Below are 25,264 nucleotides of genomic sequence, written 5' to 3' on the forward strand. Positions count from 1 at the left end.
CATATCGCTTTTTATTTCATCCTGGCAACAGCCTGAAAGCACATAGCTGCAATATTTCTTTTGCAACAGCCAATGAGCTGATTTAGAATCCATTCCATTAACAATGCCACGTGTGTTCATCAGAACTCTGTTCTCCTGGCAAAGGCCTGCTTCGCCGCCAACACTCTTTTCACCTGGCAATGGCCAGTGAACTTATTCCCACGCTATTACCCCAGAAATGACCTATAAACTAATCCCCACTCTCTTCTCATTGGAATGCTCTGTGGCCACAACCCCGCGTTATACTCCTAGAACTAGCATGTGACACCATCCCCTCTGTTTTCCGACCAACAGCCTCTGCTCCCACCCCTACTCTGCTCTATTGGCACTCTCGTGTGAGTCCATTCTGGCTCTGTTCCCCTTACAAAATCACGTGAGACCATCCAAACACTGTTCTCCTGTCAACGACAGGTACACCCATAACCACGGAAGGAAACCGAGTGTGCGGTAATCTGGGAGAGGGAAATTGAGACTTAGAGAATGTGCAAGAGGGAGGGACAGTGAGGACAATGGTGCAAGGTGCATAACACCACAAGGGAAAGCCAGGCCGGATTGAATTAACCCAACTGCTGAGCTTGGACGCGGTCGTCAACCCTTCCCTGAGATGCAGGAAATGGGGCTGTATCTGTTTTTCTCCAGCTCAGACTCGTCAACACAACAGAAAAAACAATAGATTCACTCGACCCCTTATCATTTTGAATGAAAGTTTTTATAATTTACAAACTGAAGTTAGGATGGTGCATTTTCTCACTGGCCGTAAGTTGAGAAACCAATATATGTTCCTTTCACCCCGTTGCATAATGTTAGATATATCATAGCTATCCTCAGTCTGTTATCTTCGCGACAGACGACTTCATTGCTGAAACACTGAATTAAAATGAGAAAATGCCGGACGGATTTATTAAGGAGCAAAGTTGATTGATTGATTTATTTGGGTAAAGGGATATTTCAGCACATTCTTCAGCTGCTGTCTGAGCTTAGTCTGAGTCACGGCATAAATCGCGGTGTTCGTGCAGCAACTGAGAAGCTTCAGCATGAAGCCCAGTTCCCGAACAAGGAGATCTACATATACTGGGGTATCCACAATAAAATACATACGGTTCCATATGGAATACACCATTAACATTGACCATAACAGGATAAAATTGACCCAGATCATTAGCAGTAAAATAATGGATTTTTTTCGATTTTGTATTTCAATGTCAGACTGAGTGTCTCCATTGAAGTGAGCCCGAAGTCTCCCGCAGGCTCTGTTGGTCACTAAAATGTGTCTGACAGTAAAAGTTGGAGGATGACGGGCAATCTGATAAAAACTGTGAACATTAGGCGCAGGTTGGATTAATGGATAGTTCGAGTCTTATTTTTATCCCAAATTTGAAATATCAATTTTGTGGGAACATAGCGTTAAGATGCAAGCACATAAGACGAAAGGAGCTGAGAGAGGCGAGTCTCGACTTTGTACGCAGAGAATGCTAAGTGCCTAGAATACACATCTGGATGATCGTGAAGGCAGAACCAATGGCTACATTTAAACAGTATCTTGCCAGATTTCTTAACAGGCAGGCAAAGGAGGAATACGGAGCACATAGAGGCAAATTATATTTAGTCTAGAAATATCTGTTGGGGTAGTCTTGGCAATTCCTGTTCCTGTGCTGTGCAGTTCTTTGCTCTTTAAATCTAAAATTACAATGTTCAAAAAGCTCAACGCATGCAGAGGGTAAACACCTTGTTTTCCGTTGAGGCAGTTCATACCGTCTTGGACTCAATTTTCAGCTGAGTAACTTCACAGCAAAATTTCTGTTGATGAGAATCCAACACAGCTATATTCACTGGTGCATTCTTTGCATTACTAGTAGAGCAGACAGATTTTCTCATTTTCATATCTCATATTTAAGGGTATTTTATATTTCTAAATGCCCTTTCTGACTATTTTCACTCCCATTGGTCACATCCGTCATATTCTGTCCAGTTGTATTTGTCCCCCTGAGAACTTCTTCCCCGTACATACGCATCCATCTGCAACTACGCATCTTTGTCTTTTTAAAAAAATATATTTTTTCCTTTCCATTGAGTAATTAAGACGAACCATATATGTCTAGGGTATTCAATCCATTAAAGGAATATTAGGGAACTGTAAGGTACAGACATCCTGAGGGAAATGTAGGTTCCACAGTATCATGAGGAAAGTGGAAGTTACAGGTTGTAGGAACAAGGTTGTTGAGTATTTATACCACAATTAGCAATTAAAGTTTGTGAGGTCTTTACCTTAGGAGTCATCGCTTGTTCGGTCAAGAAAAGTAGGGGCTCTAAAGTAGTCGACATGGTTTGACTTTACTTGATGTATGAAAAGGCTAACCACAGTGGGGAACTGACAGGTGACCTCAAAGCTATGGGTTACTCCTCCCAGTCTAATAATTTCAGAGGAGAAATCGGGAGTATTTATGGCGCTTGGGGCTCAGTATGTAAGCAGTAAATGTATCCAGTGCACTCTTCTTGACGTGTGGGCATTCGGAACCGGGGCGCAGGTCATTCGTGAGCCTGAGGCCATTTTGGGTAAAGTGGATGTAGAGGAGAAGCATGTCAAGAGTGCGTGGTGCTGGAAAAGCACAGCAAGTCATGCAGCAATCGAGGAGCAGGACAAGCGATAGTTTGGGCAGGAGCCCTTCATCAGGAATGAGGCTGGGAGCCTCGGGTGTAGAGAGATAAAGTCGGGGTGTGGGCAAGGGGGAATGCAGCTGAGAGTGCAATAGATGGATGGAAGTGCGGTTGATGGTGATAGGTCAGAGAGGACGGTGTAGCAGATAGGTGGGAATGAAGGAGGGATATGACTTATGGACGGTTCTGAGCTGTAAGATCATAACTGGAGTAAAATGGAGGATGGGAAATGAGGAAAATGGTGAAATCCACATCAATGCCCTGGCGTTGAAGGTTCCCGAGGCTGAAGATGAGGCGTTGTTCCTTCAGGCGTGGGGTTGTGAGGGAGTGGCAATAGAGGTGTCCTAGGGCCTGCAAGTCCCTGGCAGAGTGGGAAGGAGAGTTTAAGTGTTTGACAAGGGGGCGTTGGAGTTGATTGGTCCGGGTGTCCCGGCGAAGATCTCTGAAGCGCTCTGCCAGAAGGCATACAGTCTCCCCAGTGTAGTGGAGACTGCATTGTGAGCAACGGATATAGTAAATGACATGTGTAGAAGCTCTGGTGAAACGTTGATGGGTATGGAAGGCTTCTTGGGATCTTGGGCGGAGGTGAGGGGGAGGAGTGGGCGCAAGTTTTACAATTCCTACGGTGGTAGGGGAAGGTGACAGGAGGGGAGAGCGGTTTGTTACAAAGCGTGAACCTAACATGGTGGTCGTGGAGGAAACGGTCTTTGCGGAAAGCAGATAGTGGAGTGGAAGGAAATACATCACTAGTGATGTGCTCCATTTGTAGATAGCAGAAATGTCGGTGGATGTTGCGATTTTTGCAGAGGTTGGAGAGGGGTAGCAATAAAACAATGATATCGGATTGCATGGGCAGGAAGGTGAGTGCAATAGTGAGATGAGGAGGCAGGAATACTGCCAGGTTCTGGCCATACACTATAGAAAAAGATACTGCCTTAGATCCTGTTCGATTGCCAATAGGCTGTCGAGGGAAGGAGGAGCAGCAACCGTCAATCAAGATCGATGATCATGTTAGTTTCTGCTGGACAGGGGGAAAGGTAAGAAGTGTCGAAAGATATGATCCAATTATACAGAAGCCCTGAGGTTATAAAACCCCTACTGTTTGGTTCAGGGAGAAGGTGAACAGCCAATAGTAAAGGGGTACATTCACACCAACAAGGTGTGTATAACATTAGGGACATGGCGCTCAAAGCAGACGGTTTGGTATCAGGCAGCAAGTACAGCTTTGCATCCCAAAAGCAGTGATGTCAGCATGACTCAGGATTATTACTTTTGACTTCCCATCCAAAGCATTCTCCTGAATGTACTCAAGAGAACGTGCCTTCCCAACATTTCCAGATACAACATTCCACCACGCACCTACTGGCTGGATGCGAGAGTTATTCTCTCAACAACATCCGTTGAAAATAATTATAAAACTGAGCCATCTCACTCATTGGCCTTTTAAAGAAAGATAGACAAGGTTTTAATGGCTATTCTGTGCTGAGATTTCATAGTCTTGAAATCCTCTATCTAAACCGCTCTTGCCTTCCACCCTCCCCTCCAATTTTAGCACTCCCATTTTCAAAACTCGCTTTCAAAGCGATCTGTGAACGCTCCACTGCACTTTCTCCAACACATTTCCTACAACGTGCTGCCCAGAACTGTACACAGGACACCCAGAAGGATGGATTAGTGTGGACTGTAAGGGAGAAGCAATAATCTAGTTTGAAATCCAACCTGCACACAACGGTAGTGAGTGTGATGTGCGAGTGATTACTGCTAAACTGTAAAGGCAGGCAAATGAGCATAAATAAAAATTTACAACAGACAGAAAGACTGAACTATTGGTGCTGTTCCTCAATGAGGGTTCGAAGCAAATATATAATCACTTTTCATTCTGATTCAATGTCGTTGTGATACCTTCCCGTGGAAGTGCATTTTTAGTTTTGCAGAATGTTGGTCGATCCAGCCATGCCACACATAAAAGCAAGCTCTCTGAAAGAAGGAGGAATGGACAAAATGCAGACATGTCAGGAAAATGCAGAACTTATTTGAGAGTCATAAGCCATCCGTAAAATGTTATGGTGTTGACAACACTGTAAAGGTAAGACGGGGCTGGGAGGTGCCATGACGTCGTAGAAATAAGCACTCTAAATGACGCAAAAAGATCGAAAGATCAAGTCAGCTAGGAGTTTGAAGCAATTCACCCACTCATCTGCGCATATGGTATCGACGTCATCGGGCACTATTTTCACCATTGGTTACCAATTTGCATAAATATTTAACCAGCGTCTTACCCTTTAGGTGAACACGCTGGAATCACGTTGACAAGGTTGAGATGATGCACAGTTTTATCCCTGAGCTATTATGGGAGTGAATGCAGTGACAAAAAAGGAGGAGAGACCCGCATTAAGTGCAGACAATTTGTCAGTCTGGTTATGACCTCAGTGAATATCCCTCATCACAAGATTGAGTTTGAGGAGAAGGGTGCTTTTCTGGGGTCTCCTGTGATGAGAACTTGGCCAGAAGGCACAATAAGTGGGAGAGGGTGAAGGAGGTAATTCTTGGCTCCTATTGCTGAAAGGTTAAGGTCAATGAATAGAGAATTGTTCAAAGGGTCTCAGAGGGAAACAGCATCAAAACAGATGCTTCGACCCGTCTGTTCCATGCGAACATTGTTTACCAAATGGAAGCAATTCACTTTGCCTGTAGTTTGCCCATATCATTTTATTTTAAAGACAGATGTTTTGTTGATTGGAAATGGTTAACGTTCCCTGTCAGGCTGCTGCCCATTAATATTCCATGTATGACACAACGACTGGCAGTGAATTTGTGCAAACCTCCTTCACACTGGATGGGTTTTCTATGGACGAAACTCAGGAGGAAAGTCATCATTTTTCACCGATACATCCACCTATACGTCTACAGACAACCCAAGGATAGAATTGCAGTTCCTGTGAGCAAATCCACAAAGATGACATTAATGGAAGCACAACTCTCTCGTCAACCACACAGAGCAAGCACCACGCTGTTTTCCTGGATAGGAGCAGCAATGGGCTACAGTCGATGTTCTCAACTTTTAGATAGTCATTGAAAATGGTTACAATCGCCTTTGAAGCTGTATCTGTTTTAGAGTATTAAGCCTATAAGAACGTTGCTTCAAAGGAACATCATTTTCTGTATCTGCATTATGCATCATCAGTTCCCTGATTATTTATATCTGCCTATGCAGGTGATCGTTACAACTGTTTGAGCTCCTTTTGATTTTCGTTTGAAGGTATATCAATAATTTAACCCTATTTTCAAGAACTTCTTCATTGTTCATTTCGAGTAATGTCAGGTTTAGAACTATTCGATTTTGACCCCGTGGTTTCAGTTGTAACACGTTTCACCTTATTCTTTTGCTCTAGTTCGTGATTAAAATATTTTTGAGCATATTCACATGACACAATTTGAGAGCTGTATAGATGATTGGCGAATGAATTGAAAACGATGTCTGTTTTGGGATTGGCAATCAATGACTAACAGTGTGCCTCATGGATCAGTGCTGGAAGCGAAATTGTTACCTTTTATAGAGTCATAGAGTCACAGAACCTTCGGTCCAACTTGTCCATACCGAACAGGTATCCCAACCCAATCCAGTCACACCTGCCAGCACCTGGCCCATAATCCTCCAACTCCTTCCTATTTATATATCCATCCAAATGCCTCTTAAGTGTTGCAATTGTACCACCCCCAAAACTTCTTCTGGCAGCTCATTCCATACACGTACTACTCTCTTTGTGAAAACGTTGCCCTATAAGTGTATTTTATAAAATTCCTCTCTCACACTAAACCTATGCCCCCTACTTATGGACTCCCCGACCCCAGGGAAAAGACTTTGCCTGTTTATCATATACGTGTACCTCATAATTTCGAAAACCTACATAAGGTCACCTCTCAGCCTCCAACTCTCCAGAGAAAACAGCCCCTGCCTGTCCCGCCTCTCCCGACTGCTCAAATCCTCCAAACCTGGCAACATCCTTCTAAAACTTTTCTGATCCCTCTCGTTTCACAACATCTTTCCGATAGGAAGGAGACTCTAATTGCATGCAATATTCCAAAGTGGCCGAATCAATATCCTTTACAGCCGCAACATGACCTCCCAACTACTTGACTCAGTACTTTGACCAAGAAAGGAAAGCATACCAAACGCCTTCTTCACTATCCTATCTACCTCTGACTCAACTTTCAACGAGCTATGAACCTACACTCCAAGGTAACTTTGCTCAGCAGCAAAGTTGAATGACCTTACCATTAAGTGTATAAGTCCTGCTAAGATTTGCTTTCCCAAAATGCAACACCTCGCATTTATCTGAATTAAACTCCATCTGACACTTCTCGGATGGCCCATTGGCTCGTCTGATCAAGATCCTGTTGTAATCTGATGTAACCCTCTTCACTGTCCACTACACCTACAATTTTGGTGTCATCTGCAAGCTTACTAACTGTACCTCTTATGCTCGCATCCAAATCATTTCTGTAAATGACAAACCGTAGAGGACCCAGCACCGACCCTTGTGTCATTCCACTGGTCACAGGCCTCCAGTCTGAAAAACAACCCTGTACCACCACCCTCTGTCTTCTAGATTTCAGCCAGTTATGTATCCAAATGGCTAGTTCTTCCTGTATTCCGTGAGCTCTAACCTTGCTAATCAGTCTCCCACGGGGAACATCGTCGAACGCCTTATGAATACTATATGGATCACATCTACCGCTCTTCCCTCATCAATCCTCTTTGCTACTTCCACAAAAGACTCAATCAAATTTGCGTTTGATGATTTCTCACGCACAAATCCATGTTGAATATCCCTAATCAGTCCTTTCCTTTCCAAATATATTTACTTCCTGTCCCTCAGGATTCCCTCCAACAAACTTGCCCACCACCGACATCAGGCTCACTTGTCTACAATTCCCTGGCTTGTCCTCACCACCCTTCTTAAACAGTGGCACCACGTTAGCCGACCTCCAGTCTTCTGGCACTTCACCTGTGACTATCGATTACACAAATATCTCATCAAGAGGCCCAGCAATCACTTCTCTAGCTTCCCGCGGAGTTCTTGGCGACATTTGATCAGCTCCTGGGGATTTATCCACCTTTACCCGATTCAAGACATCCAGTACTTCCTCCTCTGTCATATGGACTTTTTGCAAGATGTCACCATCTATTTCCCTATATTCTTTATGTTTCATAGCTTGACCTACTGTGGTTTTCCCTACAGTCTATATCTTCCCTTTCATTTTCCGCAATAAATACTGATGCAAAATACTCATTTAGCATGTCACCCATTTTCTGCAGCTCCCCACAAAGGCCACCTTGCTGATCATTGAGGGGCCCTATGCTCTCCCTTGTTACCATTTTGCCCTTAATATATTTGTAAAATCTGTTTGGATTCTCCTAAATTCTCTTTGCCAAGGCTATCTCATGTCCCCTTTTTACCCTCCTGATTTCCCTTTTAAGTATACTGCTGCTTCCTTTATACTCGTCTGAGGATTCACTCAATCTATCCTGTCTATACCTTACATATGCTTCCTTTTTTTTAAACCATTCTCTCAATTTCTTTATTCATCCATCAGTTTCTATACCTACCAGGCTTTCTTTCCAGCCTAACAGGAATATACTTTCTCTGGATTCTTTTATCTCAATTCTGAAGGCTTCCCATTTTTCAGTCGTCACTTAACCTGTGAACATCTGCCCCCAATCAGCAATCGAAATTTCTTGCCTAATATCGTAAAAATTATCCATTCTCCAATTTAGAACTTCAACTTTTAGATCTGGTCTATCCTGTTCCACCATTATTTAAAATCTAATAGAATTATGGTCGCTGGCCCCAAAGTGCTCCCCCAATGTCACATCAGTCACCAGTCCTGCCTTATTTCCCAAGAGTAGGTCAAGTTTTGCACCTTCTCTGCTACGTACGTCATCATAATGAATCAGAAAACTATCTTCAAAGACTTAAAGAATTCCTCTCCATTTAAACCCTTAACTCAATGGTAGTCCCAGTCTATGTTTGGAATATTAAATCCCTACCATATCCAACCCTAGTATACTTACTGATAGCTGATTTCTCCTTACAAGTTTGTTTCTCAATTTCCCTCTGACGATCGATGATTTAGAATTGGCAGCCAAGTGCTGTGTGTCAATTTTCACAGATGACACTACAACGAGTGGTACAGTAAAGAATGCAGAGGGATCCTGACAGGTTATCTAAGTGTGCAAGATTGCGGCAGGTGCACTACAATGCCAGTAAACACAAAGTCATCTATTTTGAAAGGAATAACAGTAACATAGACTATTATATAAATGGTGAAAAATTGCAGTACGTTGCGATGTAGAGGTACCTGGGTGTCGTTGTGCGTGGGTCACAGAATATTGATTTGCAGGTGCAGCAGGTAATTAATAAAGGAAATGGAGAGGTTTCCTTAATTGGGAGTTGGATAGATATTTAAAACACCAAGGTGATGCTGCAGCCGTGTCCGGTGCAGATGTGGCACCGGATCGAATTGTGTCCAGTTTTATTCTTCTTAATTGACAAATAATATAATGGCACTGGACGGGACGCAGAGGAGGTTCACTGCTTTGTTTTTTGCTTCTGAGGACAGACTTACTAGCTGAGAGGATACTCTTACGAATTTAGATAAATGGGTCTGTTGTCTCATAGTCACATGCAAAGTTCGGAAGGGAGCAGGTCAGATAGAAGCAAGGACGTTTTTCCACTAGGAAGTCAAATTGTAAGGAGGTGGCACTGCTATTAAACAAAGGGAAGCAGTTTGCAGACTGAGTTGAAGAAGTGTTTCTTCACCAAAGCTTTGTTAATTTGTAAATATCCCTGCCAAACGAAGCAGTTGAATCCATTATGTTGTCTGATTTTAAGCCAAATATAGATCGATAATGGAACACTGAAGAATTTAAGGTTATTGTGACTGAGGTTATTGTAACTTGAACTCTGCCCGTGAAAAGATTAGCAGCGATTTTATTGAATGGTGTAGCAGGCTGGAGGGACCAGATAACCTACTTCTGCTTCTTATATGTGATATGTCTGTGTGTCGAACACTGAACACAGAACGTCACAGCACAATACAGACTCTTAGGCTTCCATGTTGTGTCGACCTGTGAAACCAATCTGAAGCCCATCTAAGCTGCACTATTCCATTTTCATCGATGTTTTTAAATTATCTTTTAAATTAACTTAAACTTTTCAAGAACCTTAATGTTGCAGGCAGAAAGTTCCACGCCCCTGCTAATGTCTGAGTGAAGACACTACGTCTGACATCTGTGCGATATCGATCAACCCTCATTTTAAAGCTCCACCCCCTCATTTGAACAATCATAGATTCACAGATTCATAGGGACGTACAGCATGGAAACAGACTCATTGGTCCAACCCGTCCATGACGACCAGATATTCCAACCCAATCTAGTCACACCTGCATGCACCTGGTCCATTTGCCCCAAGCCCTTCCTATTCATGTACCATCCAAATGCCTCTAAAATAATGCAATTACCCAGCCTCCACCACTTCCTCTGGCAGCTCATTCCATACACATACCAATGCTCTTACCGTGCACCCAATCTAACTCTCTGATACGTCTCAATAAGTCGCCTCTCAACCTTCTCTCTGACGAAAACAGCCTCAAATCCCTCAGCCTTTCCTCGTAAGACCTTCCCTCCATACCAGGCAGCATCCTGGTAAATGTCCTCTGAACCCTTTCCATAACTTCCACATCCATGTTCTAACCAGAACTGTAAGCAATACTGCAATTTTCAGCCTCACCAGAGTTCTGTACACCTGCAGCATCACCTCATTGCTCTGAAACGCAGTCCCTCTAATAATAAAAGCTACCACACCGTCTGCCTTCTGAGCTACCCTCTTAACCTGGGTAGCTACGCCCATGGATAAACATTCATGGAAACTTTGATCTCTCTACTCGTCTGCACTACCAAGCATCGTACCATTAGCACAGTTTCCTGCATTTGTGTTACTTCATCCTTCAGCATTATCCACAACTCTAACGACCACAGGATCTTCCACAACTTTACTAACTCATGACGCTATGCCCTCATTGAGGTCATTCGTGAAAAAAATGAAAATCAGCTGTTGCTGCAAAGCAGATAATTGCCGTGCACACTAGTAGCTGAACTCCAAAATCAACATTTCCCATCAATCACATTCTGTGTTTGTTGCAGCTAACCAATTTCTGATTCAAACCGCCCGATCACTCTCAAAGCCTCACCTCCGCATTTTATGCAATAGCCACGGTAGCGAATTTGCCAAACACCTTTCTGGAATCCATATCCACCACATCAATCGCCTTACCATCATCCACCTTTTCGGTCACTTGCTCAAAGAACCCAATAAATTTGGTGAGGCACGACTTACACTTCACAAAATCGTATTGCCTATATTTTATCAATTTATTCATTTCTCGATGATTGTAAATAACATCTCTTACAATCCTTTCCAAGACTTTACCCACAGCCGAAATAAGGCGCACTTCTCTATAATTGCAATGGTTGTCTCTATTACCCTGCTTGAACAAGGGAACAACATTTGCAATCCTTCAATCTTCTGGCACTAATTCTACAGACAATGACGACATAAAGATCAAAGTCAAAGGCTCTGCAATCTCCTACCTGGCTTCCCAGGGAATCCTGGAATCAATCCCATTCGGTCAAGTGGACATACTGGTTTTCACAGTATCTAAAATTGCGATCACCTCCTCCTTAAGAATCTCGATCCCCTGTTGTCTATTAGCCTGTATCGCAGTTTCTTCCATGACAACATGTTTCCTGAGGAGACATATTCATTTAGCTCTTCGACTATCTCCTTTGACTCCACCCACAACTTCCTACGACTATCCTTGATTGACCCTAATCTTATTGTTGCCATTCTTTAAACTGATACACCTATAGAAAACCTTACACTTTTCCTTTATCGAATCTGCCAATGACATCTCATGTACCCTCTTTGCTGTTCTTCCTTTTCTGATTTGGTATTTCCTGGCTAACATTTAACTCTCAAGCGCTGGATCTGAGCCCTCACTTCTCATTCTAAAATAAGCTTTCTCATTCATCTTGACAACACCTTCAAATCCTTTAAAAAGCACAGCTCCCTCTCTGTACAGCTTCCTCCCTGATGAAATATTCTTATGATATAACATATTTTTCCTTCGATCGGCTGGACTTATTTAATTAGAAGCATCGCTCAATTTCGTATCCAATTTTCATCATGAAGAATATCAATTTGTCTTTCATGTTTCCTCTCCCACTTGGTGTAACACCAACTCTTCATCTCCACGAGTAAAACTCAGGAACAGGAGAAAACCATTCAAATCCTGGAACCTCACTCACCTTTCAACAGTATCATTTGCTGACTCGCAGCACATGTCTGCACTTAGGCCTCATCTCTCCTTTAACGAGGCAAATTCTCTCATATTTCAATCTGAAAATTTATGGAGCGTCTACTGCGGTTTGTGCAAGTCAATTCCATAAAATCTACACACCCTTCTTTCCTGCTTGTGTGCGTGTTTGTGCATCTGTGTTCGTGTGAGTGAGTGTGTATATGCTGGTGTGTCTCTGTGTGTATATGGCATGCGTGAGTGTCCATGTTCGTGTGAGTGTGTGTGTGATCGAGAGTGTAAGTAAGCAACTGCATGTCGGTTCAATTCAGAGTGCGTGCACGAATGAGTTGTGTATGAGTGTGTAAGAGTAGTTGCGTGTGTCTGCAAGTGTGTGTATGTGAGTGCGTGTGAGAGAGTGTGGGTTTCAGGAGAGGACGTGAGAGCGTGTATGTGACAGAGGGTGTGTGTGTGTGTGTGTAGGGGAGTTGTGGTTGGGGGTAATCTTTACCATAAGGGACAGGGGCCAAACTCTCAGGCTCTGCCTGAGCAGAAAACTGCAATGGGATGACTGAACTTCTCGTGCACACTCTGTGACTGATACAGAGGTTGAGAAGAGAAAGTTCCTGAAGGTGAAGGAGCAGAGAGCAAAGGCACAATTTGGCCCACTGACTCTCTGCATTCCCTTAAGTGAATTGCGAGATTACCTTCACTCTCTCTCTCTCTCTGACGTACACAGAGCGGTGAAATAGGAGGACTACAATTGCTGGCTATCAGAGTCAAATAGTGTGGTGAATGACCACTCTGTGATACTCACCCCACACAGATCATAAGTGCCTGGAATCTTCACGGCTTTAGTGATCAACGTTATGTGCTCTTTGACAAAATCCATGCACTGTCAGAACAAGATGTGGACAAGAGAGAAAAGTGTTCAGCTGATTCCATGCAGATGCATTTGAATATTCGAATTGTACCAGTCTCCACCACTTCCACGACTAGTTCGCTGCATACACGCACCGGCCTTTGTATGAAAAGGTTACCCCTCTCTTCTCATTTAAGTCTTTTGCCACTCACCTTAACATTACGCTGTCTGATTTTTAGACCATAGAGATGATAACGGCGATTTGCTTCATTTTTGCACCTTATGATTTACTACATTTCTTTATGGTACCCACTCATCCTCTTAAACTCCAGGAAAAAAACTTCCCAACCTCTCCAGCCTCGCGTTATAACTCATACCTTCCAGTCTCGGTAACAACCTTGTAAATCTTTCTTTGCTCCTTTTCAAAATTAATATTATCCTTCCTGCAACAGAGTGAGCAGAATGATGCACAGTTTACGAAAAGTGGTCTCACCAAAGAGTCATACAGCTCTAACATGACATCTTATCTCCTGCACTCAATGCTCTGACCGAAGTAGGGACGTGCACGAAAAAGACATTTTCATCACCTTGTGTACCTGTGACGTCACTTCAAGTAAATATGTACCTGCACCCCTTGGTCTCTCTGTTCGACAGCATTCCCCAGGCATTAGCATAAACTGTGTAAATCCACCCTGGGTTGTCTTGCCAACACCTCACCTCCCAACCTGTTTAGTGTTTGGTCATTAATCAATTCCTCCATACTAAGGGACCCTGGTCTACCTTCCCTGAAATGCCTTCAAGGGAACGATATATTTCCTTAAATAAGCTCATTTTCCTCCCGTTATGTTTTTTCCCAGCACCTTTCATCTCATTCTTACTGAAACTCACCACCAAATTGGACTCATGAAGGAGCGAGGTGCAGACTTCCTGCTGCAGTGTTTCCATGTCTACACCTTCCCTCCATTGCGACTGGAGCTTAAGGGAGATGTTCTCACACAGTTGACATGACATTGTTGACCAAACAAAAATTCAGAGACATGGAAGAGATTCTGATTAAATAGGGAATGCTTCCCTGCAGACAATGAATGAACCAGTTTTCATATTTTAATTGAGTGCAGAGTGGGCGCGATGGACAATTTTTTAAAAAAAGACTAAAGAGCACAAAAGTGGTTCCCTCGCTGTGTATCTTCAGGAGTGCATGTAATTTCAAGACCCGTGCAGATGATACAGTGAAATTGCTTTAGAAACTCAGCAACTCTGGATGCAGCTGTGGAGTCAGAGAATGTGTGGTCAATGTTTCGGGTCCACTGTACCCTCTTCAGAACACATTTCGTCCTGCACAGAGCAATCGAGTCATTTTACAGGCATTTCCAATAATGCTTCCCTCAAGACATGCTTCAGCGAGCGTTGGCCATGACTGGCTAATCAGATTAACCGAATTGGGCTGTTAGAAATAGAATTAGGATTGAGAAGGGCAACACTGGGCAGCAAGGTCCTTCAAAAAGATTTCAGAATTAGTTTTCGCCTTTATCTCTCTCTCTCTCTCTCTCTCTCTCTCTCTCTCCCCCTCTCTTTCAAGCTAACTGTAAAAGTAAGCTCAGAGGTGGAAGAAACAAAGATTTTCTTGTTGGCTGGAGAGAATTGAGTTGGAGGATCCAGAAGGATAGGACAATCCAGAATTGCGTCGAGGTGTAATACCATTCCCCTTAGTACACCATCTGAATAATCACAATATCTTGTGGCGATTTTCAGTATGGGACACTCAAACCTGAACGGTCAGGATTCTTTGTGCCATTTGTACTGATGTTTAGATTAGATTAGATTAGATTACTTACGGTGTGGAAACAGGCCCTTTGGCCCAACAAGTCCACACCGCCCCGCCGAAGTGCAACCCACCCATACCCCTAACCGAACACTACGGGCAATTTAGCATGGCCAATTCACCTGACCTGCACATCTTTGGACTGTGGGGGGAAACCGGAGCACCCAAAGGAAACCCACGCAGACACGGGGAGAATGTGCAAACTCCACACAGTCAGTCGCATGAGGCAGGAATTGAACCCAGGTCTCTGGCGCTGTGAGGCCGTGCCACCCATGTGTGTTTCTTGTCTCTCCTGCATAAGGACACAACTGTCCACAGGACCTGTGGCTGCTAAAGTTTCAACAGATTCTGGACTGGAAAATGCTTCCAGAGAGACTGTTCAGGTCATAACGAAACTTTACTTTGCTGAAATGCTGTTGGTAAAACCGCGCCATAAGGGCATATATTATCTCTCCCAGAAGTGGAATCAGGATAGGTGTTAGGCACAGTTCTCATAACCCCTTATGTCGAAAGAAATACAAGAGTGCTTGTCACTATTGACTGCATTGTCGACAGTTTTGACAAGGTTTCAGATCAATGACATACGTATCAGTTATGAACTGTTAACTCGGCTTTCTGTCTCTGCGGATGTTACGAGACCAGCTGATTTTATAAAGCAGTTTTGGTTGTTTTTAATTCATAACAGTGTAAAGGGAGCCCATTTGGTCCGTCATATCTGCCGCAGGGCATCCCGCACTTTCTCTGTCGTTGACGACTTTCAGAATCCACAATATATCCCCTCGTGGGCAATGTAGGGTTCAGTTGTGGAGAGGATCCCACGCCCTGTCCCATTCTGACACGGCCTCTGACCTCTCACTTCCTCAGAATAAGTGCAATTTTGTCGATAGCCCCGCTTAAATCGATGAGTTGCAATTAAGCTTAATCAATTTCTCTCTTTTCACGCAACCAAGGCAGCTTTACCGGGATATGAGCTCTCTCAGAATTTCACATTATATGAATGCAAACATCTAACCATCTTATAGAACCGTTAACTTAATGCAACTTTCCCATCGCTGTCACTGACAGGGAACCTTTCAGATTGCACTTTGAGCAGCAAAAGAGTGGTGAATTCCCATCAGCATCAGAGCAGTGGGAAGTGACAACCGCTGTTTGTCAAGGCGTTTCCTAGACACCTACTCAGCATTCATTTTCTCTGTCAATGTACAAAAGAGGAAAATTTTACAAAGAAGTCCGCATCTTACCTCGAATTAAACAGAAAAGGAGCAGGAGCACAAAGAGAGCCATCGCTGTTTTCTGACTATCGGAACCACATGAACCCCTGTTTTTATACAACAGGCAACAGCCCTGAACAAAGGGTTCACTGTCTAATGACAGAATAGCGAGCACAGCAAAACAGGTGAGGCGCCCAATAGGAGCGCTGCTTTGTGTCCAAGACAACCGTCCCTGAGACCGACAGATTCATCTTCGTTTGTCTGGGTTGAAAATTGCGCCACATTTTCTCACTACCTAGAAATTAAGATCATACATTCTTGAATAAAGAAAGAGAGAAGCAGAGTTCCCGTTTGGATATGGTGTGCATTTCCCTCAAGGGGCGTACCCTGTGCCAAAAAAAAATCAGTCAACGATCCCATCGAGGAAGTCGGTTGCGGATCTGAAGACAGGGAGGTGACTGACCCAGAGAACTGGCTGTTCCTACTATCAGTGACTGGCAATGACATGGGTTTGGGAGTTGACACATTGAAGGAAACACAGTGCACCCATATTCATTTCGCATACGGAAAAACATTTGCTCAGATGGAGAGCAAACATTATTCTACTGTGAAGGAGAAATCCGAAGCACTTTGTTACAGCTCTCCCATTTTTATTGCGACCTTTCCCAGCCATATCACAACTCTAATCTCCATACATTTTCCAACTCTAAGTTTATAAGGGAGGAATCTCTGACTCGGGACAGCCATAATTCATGCTGTGCATTCGAAATCATCTGTGAATCTGATTTGCAAAATTCGCCCTCCATGTTTACGTATTTGCCGCAAGTACTACCGATGATAGTGAAATCATTTCCAGTTGCAAACAGAGAAAACGTTCTGAAGAAGAATGGAGTTGTTCACATGTTGATGACTCACTTGTGACGTGGTTTTATTCCGTTGCTGCCAGGTTAACCATAACGTGGACTGAGGCAATTTCTGAAAGCGAAAATGGAACTGCAATAAATTTGCTATTTTGTCAGAGGATCTCAAAATATAACTCCTGACTAACGCTAAGTGATGCACATTGCCTGCTGTAAGTCGCAGATATCTAACGCAAGAGGCCAAGCTGACTGCAATTTCTTAGCTCAGACAAACGATGGAGGGGGAACTCAGGAAAGCAGCAATGAGCTATGTTAATTCTTGGACAAAGGGAAGAGCAAGACAAGCGTTACCAACAACAGATCTGATGGGAACGTAAATGTGTTTCTTTCGCTTTCCTTTCAACCAGGGAAAATATGAGTCTGTGAATTTCAGTGCCACAGAAAGCGATTGGATTTGAAAATTTACGCGTTATTGTGTACAAACAACACATATATATATAGAGGATAATAGAGAGAGAAGGTGTAAGTGCTTAATTGTGGGCGTGGAACATCATGAATGGAGAAGATTGAGAGGCTGAACATCCAGAGTTTGATTTGCATAAACACAATGCATTGCATTTTGGTAAAACAACCGAGGGCAAGGCTTATAAAAACATATATAGGGCTTTGGGCAGTGTCGTAGGACGGTGTAACAAGGGTACGGGTGGATGTTTTTTCCTGAAGAAATGTGTGACGTCCTGGCCATCGTCCATAAGTGGGTATATGATTAAGGTTGAGAGATTTCCAAAGCGATTTACCAGGGGTTTGCTGGACATGGAGTGTTTGAGTAGCAAAGAGAGGATGGGAGCTTTTTCACTGGAGCCTCGGAGGTTGTAGGGTGACCTTGAACAACTCTTTAAGTCATGAGGGGCACAGCTAAGATAAATGGCAGGTTACTTTTCCAAATGGTGGGTGATCTGAATACGAAGAGAGTTTTTTTAAAGTGAGTGGAGCAAATTTACAAAAACATGAGGGGTATTCTTTTTAACCAGCAAGTGGTTCATTGGAGAAATTAACTTCCAAAGGAAGTCTTAGCTATGGGTACAGATACAACGTTCAGAAGACATGTGGATCGATACATGAATAAGTAAAGTTTCAAAAGACTCTGAACAGGATTGGTCAGGTGGGAATGGTTTAGTTTGGGATTATGGTTGGAATGGACTGGTTGGGCTCAAGGTTCTGTTCCCGTTCTGCATGACTCGATGCCTTGCACAGATTTTCAAAGGCCTTTGAAAGAGGTGCCATAAGGGGAGCCTTGTTCACTGTTGCGGTTTCTACCCTGAGGTGTTGCTTTGCTACATTTGACTGTCACTGAAATTTTGTGGAAGAGAAACCAGCAATCGCGACTCTTCAGAGTGGTTACTGATACTGTGAGGGGATGAATTCCTAAAGGTAACCTCGGCGTTTCCGATCTCTGACACAGAGTCTAACCACGTTGCTCAGTACGGAAGGGGTGGGGGGGGGGGGCGAGAAGAGCATCATTTATAAACGACTCCATAGCTGGGAGACAGATAGCAGTTTCTGTGGAAAGGAGAGAGACTTAAAGTGGACATGTTGTCTCCAAGGTGCCAAGGTTCTGGTTGACTCCGATCGTGGTTTTGGAATTCTTACTCGGGTTGGGGGGGAGGGGGGAACGATCTCAAGACTTGTTCCACATAGGTATCAACGACAACGAAAAGATTATGGCGTGCGAACTTACAACATGAGGTCGGATCTGTGATTTCGATGTTATGACCATTTCGGAGATGTGGAAAAGAGCAGTGTCAGGAATGAATGTTGCAGGTTCCAGCGTCAGAATAGGTATGTAATGAAAGAGAGCGAAGTGTGGCATTATTTGTCAAGCACAATATTACGATAACAGAACGGACATTTGATGAATACTCGACTACTGAGATTTGTCGGCTGAGGGCTGAAACAGAAAAGAAGAGGTTGGGAGTATTCTATGAGCCACCGAAAAGTTCCAGTGACGTACTGGAAAAGATTACAAAGGTGATTCTGGATAGCAGTGAAAGTAACATGTTACTTGTTATTGGGGACTTGAAATTTCCAAATATTGACTGGAAACTGTGTAATTCGAGCACTTTAGGTCGTTCAGTTTTTGTCTAATGCAGGCATGAGGGATTCCTGACACAGCATCTGGACAGGCCAACAAGATGTGAGGCTAAATTGGATTTGGTATTAGGTAATTAACCAGGTATTAGTTGTGAAGATAGATGAGCACTTTGGTGATAATGATTGCAATTCGGTTCCGTTTATTTTAGCAATAGAAAAGGAATATTATGTGCTGCAGGACAAGAGTTATAACTCAGGGAAAGGCAATTAGGATGGGAACGGCAAGATTTAGGATGCATAGAATGGGTAAAGAAGCTACAGGAGATGGGCACAAATGAAATGCGGAGCTTGATTAAGGATGAGCAAATTCGTATCCTTGATAGGTCTGCACTTGCCAGGCAGGGAGGAAGTGGTCAAGCGAGTGATTCGTGGTTAACTGAACAAGTTGAATCACTTGTCCTGAGAGGGACGGAGGCTGGTGTGAGGATGTGACGTTAAGGCTCAGTTATTGCACTGAGAGTTTCAACTTAGCTAGAATGGAACTAAAGGTCGAGCAAAGACGAGCTGGAAGAGGACATGAGAAGTGTTTGCCAGGTAACATTAAGGAGAACCTAAAACTTTCTAAACCTATTTCAGAAATAAAAGAAATACTGCATAAGCTTAGGGTCAGTGAAGGACAGCAGTGAAAGTTTTGCATTGCGTATGAGGAGACAGGAGTGGCGCCAAATTAATATTTTCCATCAGTATTCACACTGGAAAAAGACAATGTTGTCGAGCAGAATACTGCAATACAGGCTATTGAGGTTCATAAGGCAGGCCAGGTGAGCTCAAATCTTTGGGTGCTCCTCCTGTACTATGGGATTAAAAGCAGAAATAATACCATGCCCTCGGACCCACCAAAGAAACAGGTGGTGTCTCCAGTCCCAGCTCTTCAGAGCACAGGTTTAACGGGAGCCAGGGCTGGGAATACAGTTCGTTACCGGTGAGGCAGACTGAATCAGGGATAATACCAATGGGTGATGGGGATGAAGCTATGAGGACAGGATAGGAATTCCCGGGAAGCAAAGGAGATGGTTGTCCTCTTGACAGAGAGAGGGGACTCAGCAGGAACACTATCCCACTATGGACATTCCCCAGAGAAACAGAGAAACGATTTTTATTTTTATGGATGACGAGTGGGCCTTTGGGATGAAGGCGGTACTAACAGACAATTGCTTGAAACCCGTTGACTCCGCTGCAGAGGGAAATGTGAAAATGTGTTGGAAATACAGTCGTGAACCAATTGTAAGGGGAGGAGTAGAGGTTTCCAAGTTTACCTCTAAAGTGCAAGAGGATGTGCGATTTTCTCGGTGTTAGGTGAGAGGATTTCTCAGAGTGGCTATTCAATGGTCGTCGGGCACATTGGCACCAACAACATGTGTGCAAAACAAGGGTGAGGACCTAGAGGCAGACAGCGGCGTGTTGGGAAGCAAGTGCAACAGTGTGATCTCAAATGCAGTGATCTTAGGATGATGCAAAGTGCCACATGCCCATTAGTGCAGAAACAGAAAGGTATAACGGACAAAGATATGGCCAAAGAGATGGCGTGAGAGGGAGAAAGATCGAGTGGACGATGTTCTGATCCTGGGCAACATTTCATGCAGAGGAGGAATCAATCCACACTGGAGCTTCACAACTGAGATCATTGGGGTCGAGGGGCGGTGTGTTGGTCATTCAACCATGCATATACATAGACGATTTAGCTAGAATGGCAGTGTGCGCAGTGTTAGCAAACCTGGTAAGAATGGCCGTGAGAAAACAAAAGGACAGGATTTCAGAGGAAACTGAACATTTCGCTCTATAAAGTGCTGGAAGCAGCTCTGAAGAGATCCAAATTATAATCCCCTGGTTTTAATGCGGACTGTGATTAGCAATGCCAATTTATAATGTGAGTTTAGCAGTTCACTGCTGTTTATTCAGTGTCAGCCAACGATCTGGAGACATCGAGGCCATTACATTTGGTTTCAGTCTAGCTGGAGCTGAAACGACCGGAATCATTGCCTGCAAGTCTGTTTCTGAGTGAGGCTGCTTGCTGGAGCAGTGCATCCGCAGTTGGCTGCCTTGGTTTGGATCTGCCTGTGGACATAAGCAATGCGACAGCGCTCAATGTGCATGGCCGAGTAAGGCACTGCGGGATTAAAACTCTCACTCAGAGTTAAGTCATTCGCATGAGAATTGCTAACAGATGTTTCGATGATCCCTATCCATTTGCAATGTCGTCTGTTTGCAAAACTTTATACCGCGAGTGAATTACGTTTCTAACCAGCAATGATATCCAGAGGACAAGGTGAAAATATTCATGGGAGATGCTACTGCGTGAACTCACATTGACAACGATAACATCAAATCCGTTCAAATCTCCCCCACCCCCACAGCCCCTCATTCTGTTGGAAAAGCTGTCATTTTGTTTCCCATGTGGAATGGACAAACTTGTTTTGTCCTAAAACGTGTTAATGTCTTGACAATGTATCTCTGAAAGCCATAAAGAGCAGATATTGGAAAGGTAAGATTTAAAATGACAGAGTGTCGTCCAAACTCAGGATGACTTTGGAACTAGCAAAACTGCATCAGAAACAAGAACCTATTTTAAGACATGCTTGGCCAATTTTTAAACTTTTGGATCTAATGTGTTCAGTTTTCTAAATATTGGCTGGATGCCTGAAATGTTTACTGCAATCAATGACTATTATTGCGAGCCAATGTTTCAGTCACACTTTTTTTTTCTTTTCTGTGCATTGAAATTACTCCATAGAGGTCGGCATCCCATTACCCATGAACTCTTTCTGGCAAGTGCGTAACACTTGACATAAGTTCGGCTTCCTCAGAGACAGCTCTCAGAGAGGAAAGAAACTCCCACACTTTAATTATATCTGTCAGCCAATAATCCCTGGCTAACTCATATTAAATAATATTATATGAAGTTCACCTGGCTGACCTAGTTTTAATCCCCACAAAACAATTACCATTAGCAATTCAAACGCAGAAATGCCTCATTAGCATCATACGTGGGAAAATTTCTAATTCAGTTGCATTGATTGTCTCACTTGCAGCTGTAGCAGCCGAAAGAGGAACTCAACTTTGAACTGGAACAAACAAAAAGACGGAGAGAGAAGGAGAGAGATGGGGGAGGGAGATGCAGACAAAGAGAGAGAATGAGAGAGAAACAGAGAGAGAGAGAGAGACTTGTAGCTTTCACAACCACAACAGCTACAGAAAGTTGAAACTAAAACTGCGATTTTGTGGGACACCATTACACATCTGGCTTCTTCTCTTGCATCAAAATAAATACAAGGGCTCATAAACACTTTGTTTTTGTAGGCTTCAGGTAGAACACTCGCCAATTCTTCTCAACTTCCACTTGTTTTAAAAAAAAGCATAAAATGCACCTGTCAAAGCCATAGCATTTCCCCATTCAGTGATGGTTAAGAAAGAGATTTTCTTTTGGCAAATGAGATTGATGAAGGCTTAGTGCGGATCCTGAGATGATGTTCTGAAATATCTACTGTCCTTGCTCTTGTAGACGATAGACAGTATGAGTTTGGAAGGTGCTGTCTAAACAATATTGATTATTCTGTAAACTATTTCCAGCTGCGACTTGTGCACAGACATTCGAGGTAGAGGATTTTTAAGTGTTGCCAAAGAAGACAGGTAATTTGCCAGGAATGCTATGAGTATTATTGAGGAAGTATCCCACCTAGTAAGCATTGCTGATTGTGCTTTGAAGATAGTTTGATTCATTCCTCGGGCGACTGTCTATGTGGAGATTGCACTTTCCCTCCATGTCTGCTGGAGTTTCCTCTGAGTGCTCCAGTTCCTTCCACAATCCAAAGATGTAGTGGTCAAGTGTTTTGGCCATGCTAAATTGCCCATCGTGTTATGTGCCTTAGTCAGGGGTAATTATTTGGTACGGGAATGAGTCCGTTTCAGTTAAAGTTTGGATGGTCGCTGTGGACTTGTTGGACCGAAGGTCCTGTTTCCATGCTGTCGGAAATCTAATCTGACAACTATGTACTGATACTCTTGGGAAAATTATTTTGCCAGAATGTTGTTGCAATGTCTGCTTCAGAAACAGTGGATAAACAGCATTGAGATCCTTGAATTGTTGCCTTTTGTTGAATTAAACAAAAGCAGCATGTATGGGTGGACTCAGGCTCACCGCGAAACAGGTTTGTAGTTTTCCCGTCACTTTAATTTGGGTTGGGATTTGCAAAGAGATCTGCCCCTTTTGCTGAAAAAAAACTTGTGTATTCTCTCTGCTGCTGCAGAGTTTTTCTTTTTTTTTGAGTTTTTCTTTCTCCATGACTGAAGATAGCAGGTTAAAAAGAAGAATCTGCGTTTATGGGAGAAAAAGACCCAACAAACACTGGAAAGAAACAGCAGGGTTGGCAGCATCTCGAGAGAGTAACCATAGTTAACGTTGCATGTACAGTCACACTTCTTCGGAAATCATGGTTTTTGGTAGTACTGCTACATTTTAACAGTTGAGGTTTAATATTTGAACAAAGTATACGTTGTTGCAGTTATAACATGTTTTTGAAAACGGTATCATAGCAGCTGATGTAATGTTTTTGCTTAAGTGAGTTCAACAAATATCAATGATGAGATGCACAGCCATGTTAGTGAGGATGTATTTCAATTGTATTCCAGGGCCCATTGAATGGGTCAGTTCAGAGGATCTTGTTGGGCTATCAGTTCCATACTAATTAAAACATCTTATTATCTAAGAAATGGAACATGCAGTAATTGGTGAGTTAGAGCGCAGTCACTAGCTAATTCTAGCAGTTGTTCAAATTCCTGGTTATCTCCTTTGTAAATTGCTGATGTTGAAAGTCGCTGTGAGCTCTGTATGTTCTTGATAGCAGTTCAAATTGATTTATTTCACAACTCCTTGTTGTGCTTAAAATTTGAGCAAAGTGAGTTACTCTGTGCACAGTGTTGCATTGCTTTAGATTGCGTTGTATCCGCAATGAGTTTGCTTTGTTAATTTCTAGCATTCAGTCCTAGTTTAACAAAACGGGGCATGTATATTTCAAAAATGTGGTGTTTTTTGTTCTATCAGTGGTAGTTGTGAGTCTTCAGAATTCTGGGCATCAAAGGTTAATAAATTATTTTTAAAAAATTCTTGATGACCAATGAAGTGAAAGAAAAGCAGGGATATTCAGAAGTATCCAGGAATATCGATATGAGGATAAAGGTGTGTGAGTTGTGAAATTATCGATTGGCAATGCAAGCTCGAAGGGATAAATGCGCAACTTCTGTATTTTTGTTTGTATCTTCAAAGGGTTAACAAATTGTGATTTGCCTTGAGTGTTTTTGTTGAGAAGAAGGCTTCTGGCCAAGAGATGGGAGTGGACAGTCATCAATTCTTACCAGGTTTTACCTGTGAGCCTGGCGATCAGAATAAGTATAACCAAATACCTTTCGTGTTGAGACAGGCCGTTCGGTCCACAGAATCCACACTAATCTTCCAAAGAATGTCCAATCCAGCTACCCAAAACCTGTAGCCCGCATTTCACATGGCTAACACATCGACACTGCACATCCCTGGATATTATGGGCTATTTACCACGTACAACCCACGTTCTGTGCACATCTTTGTACTGTGGGACAAAATCGGAGCTCTCAGAGGAAATCCATGCACACACAGGGAGAATGTACAAACTTTGTGTGGTCACCTGAGGATGAAATTGAACTGACGTGTCTTGCACAGTGAAGTAGCTGTGTTAACCATTGAGTCACTGTGCCAAGAAAAATCGTTTGATATAATTCTTTTCAGGAGGAAAACTGTGTTTTCCAGTCCCTATAATACGTAGAGGAGCTGGAAATCGTCTCACCCTACTCTGAGGCTTATGGTTATTCGGATTTAACAATATTGACTATCAGTCTGATGTTGTATAATATTGTGCATAACTGAGCCTAAAACAGATGGGCGTAAGATTTTAAATAAGGGGAAACAAAGATCAGAGATTATTGTAATTTAGAAAGAGAATAACATCGAGCACATGCTGGCACAGAAATTGATCAGGAAGAAGTCAGTACAGATATGGATGTGGATAGATCGAGCATGATCGGTAACAGATTAGGAGAGATCAAAGGATGAAGAGATCACACAGGCAGGGTGAAGAAAGACACAGGAAGAAGCAACTGTGGGTTTGAAAGGAGACTGTGCTTTAAAGAGTTGAGATGGCGATGCAAAATGGCAATTGGGAGTGTCTGAGAGAGAGTGACAACGAGGGATGGAGAACAAATTAGAGGGATAGAAAGGGATGAAAAGGTATTGAGATGGATGGGAGAAGCTGTGAAACTAACAGACCATGCACAATAA

The 25,264-nt window shown here is 43.0% G+C and overlaps 1 long non-coding RNA gene across 1 annotated transcript; it reads right to left on the reverse strand.

The window, feature by feature from the left end:
• Window positions 1-5,388: 5,388 nt before the first annotated feature.
• LOC140469350 (uncharacterized) lies at window positions 5,389-16,133 on the reverse strand. Its single transcript, XR_011956073.1, has 4 exons — window positions 15,980-16,133; window positions 12,872-12,949; window positions 11,351-11,506; window positions 5,389-5,630 (listed from the first exon to the last, which is right to left on the reverse strand). It is a non-coding gene; the product is annotated as an uncharacterized lncRNA (long non-coding RNA).
• Between the last annotated feature and the right edge of the window lie 9,131 nt (window positions 16,134-25,264).

Source organism: Chiloscyllium punctatum, chromosome 49, assembly GCF_047496795.1.
Source record: "Chiloscyllium punctatum isolate Juve2018m chromosome 49, sChiPun1.3, whole genome shotgun sequence".
Classification (NCBI taxonomy): domain Eukaryota; kingdom Metazoa; phylum Chordata; class Chondrichthyes; order Orectolobiformes; family Hemiscylliidae; genus Chiloscyllium; species Chiloscyllium punctatum.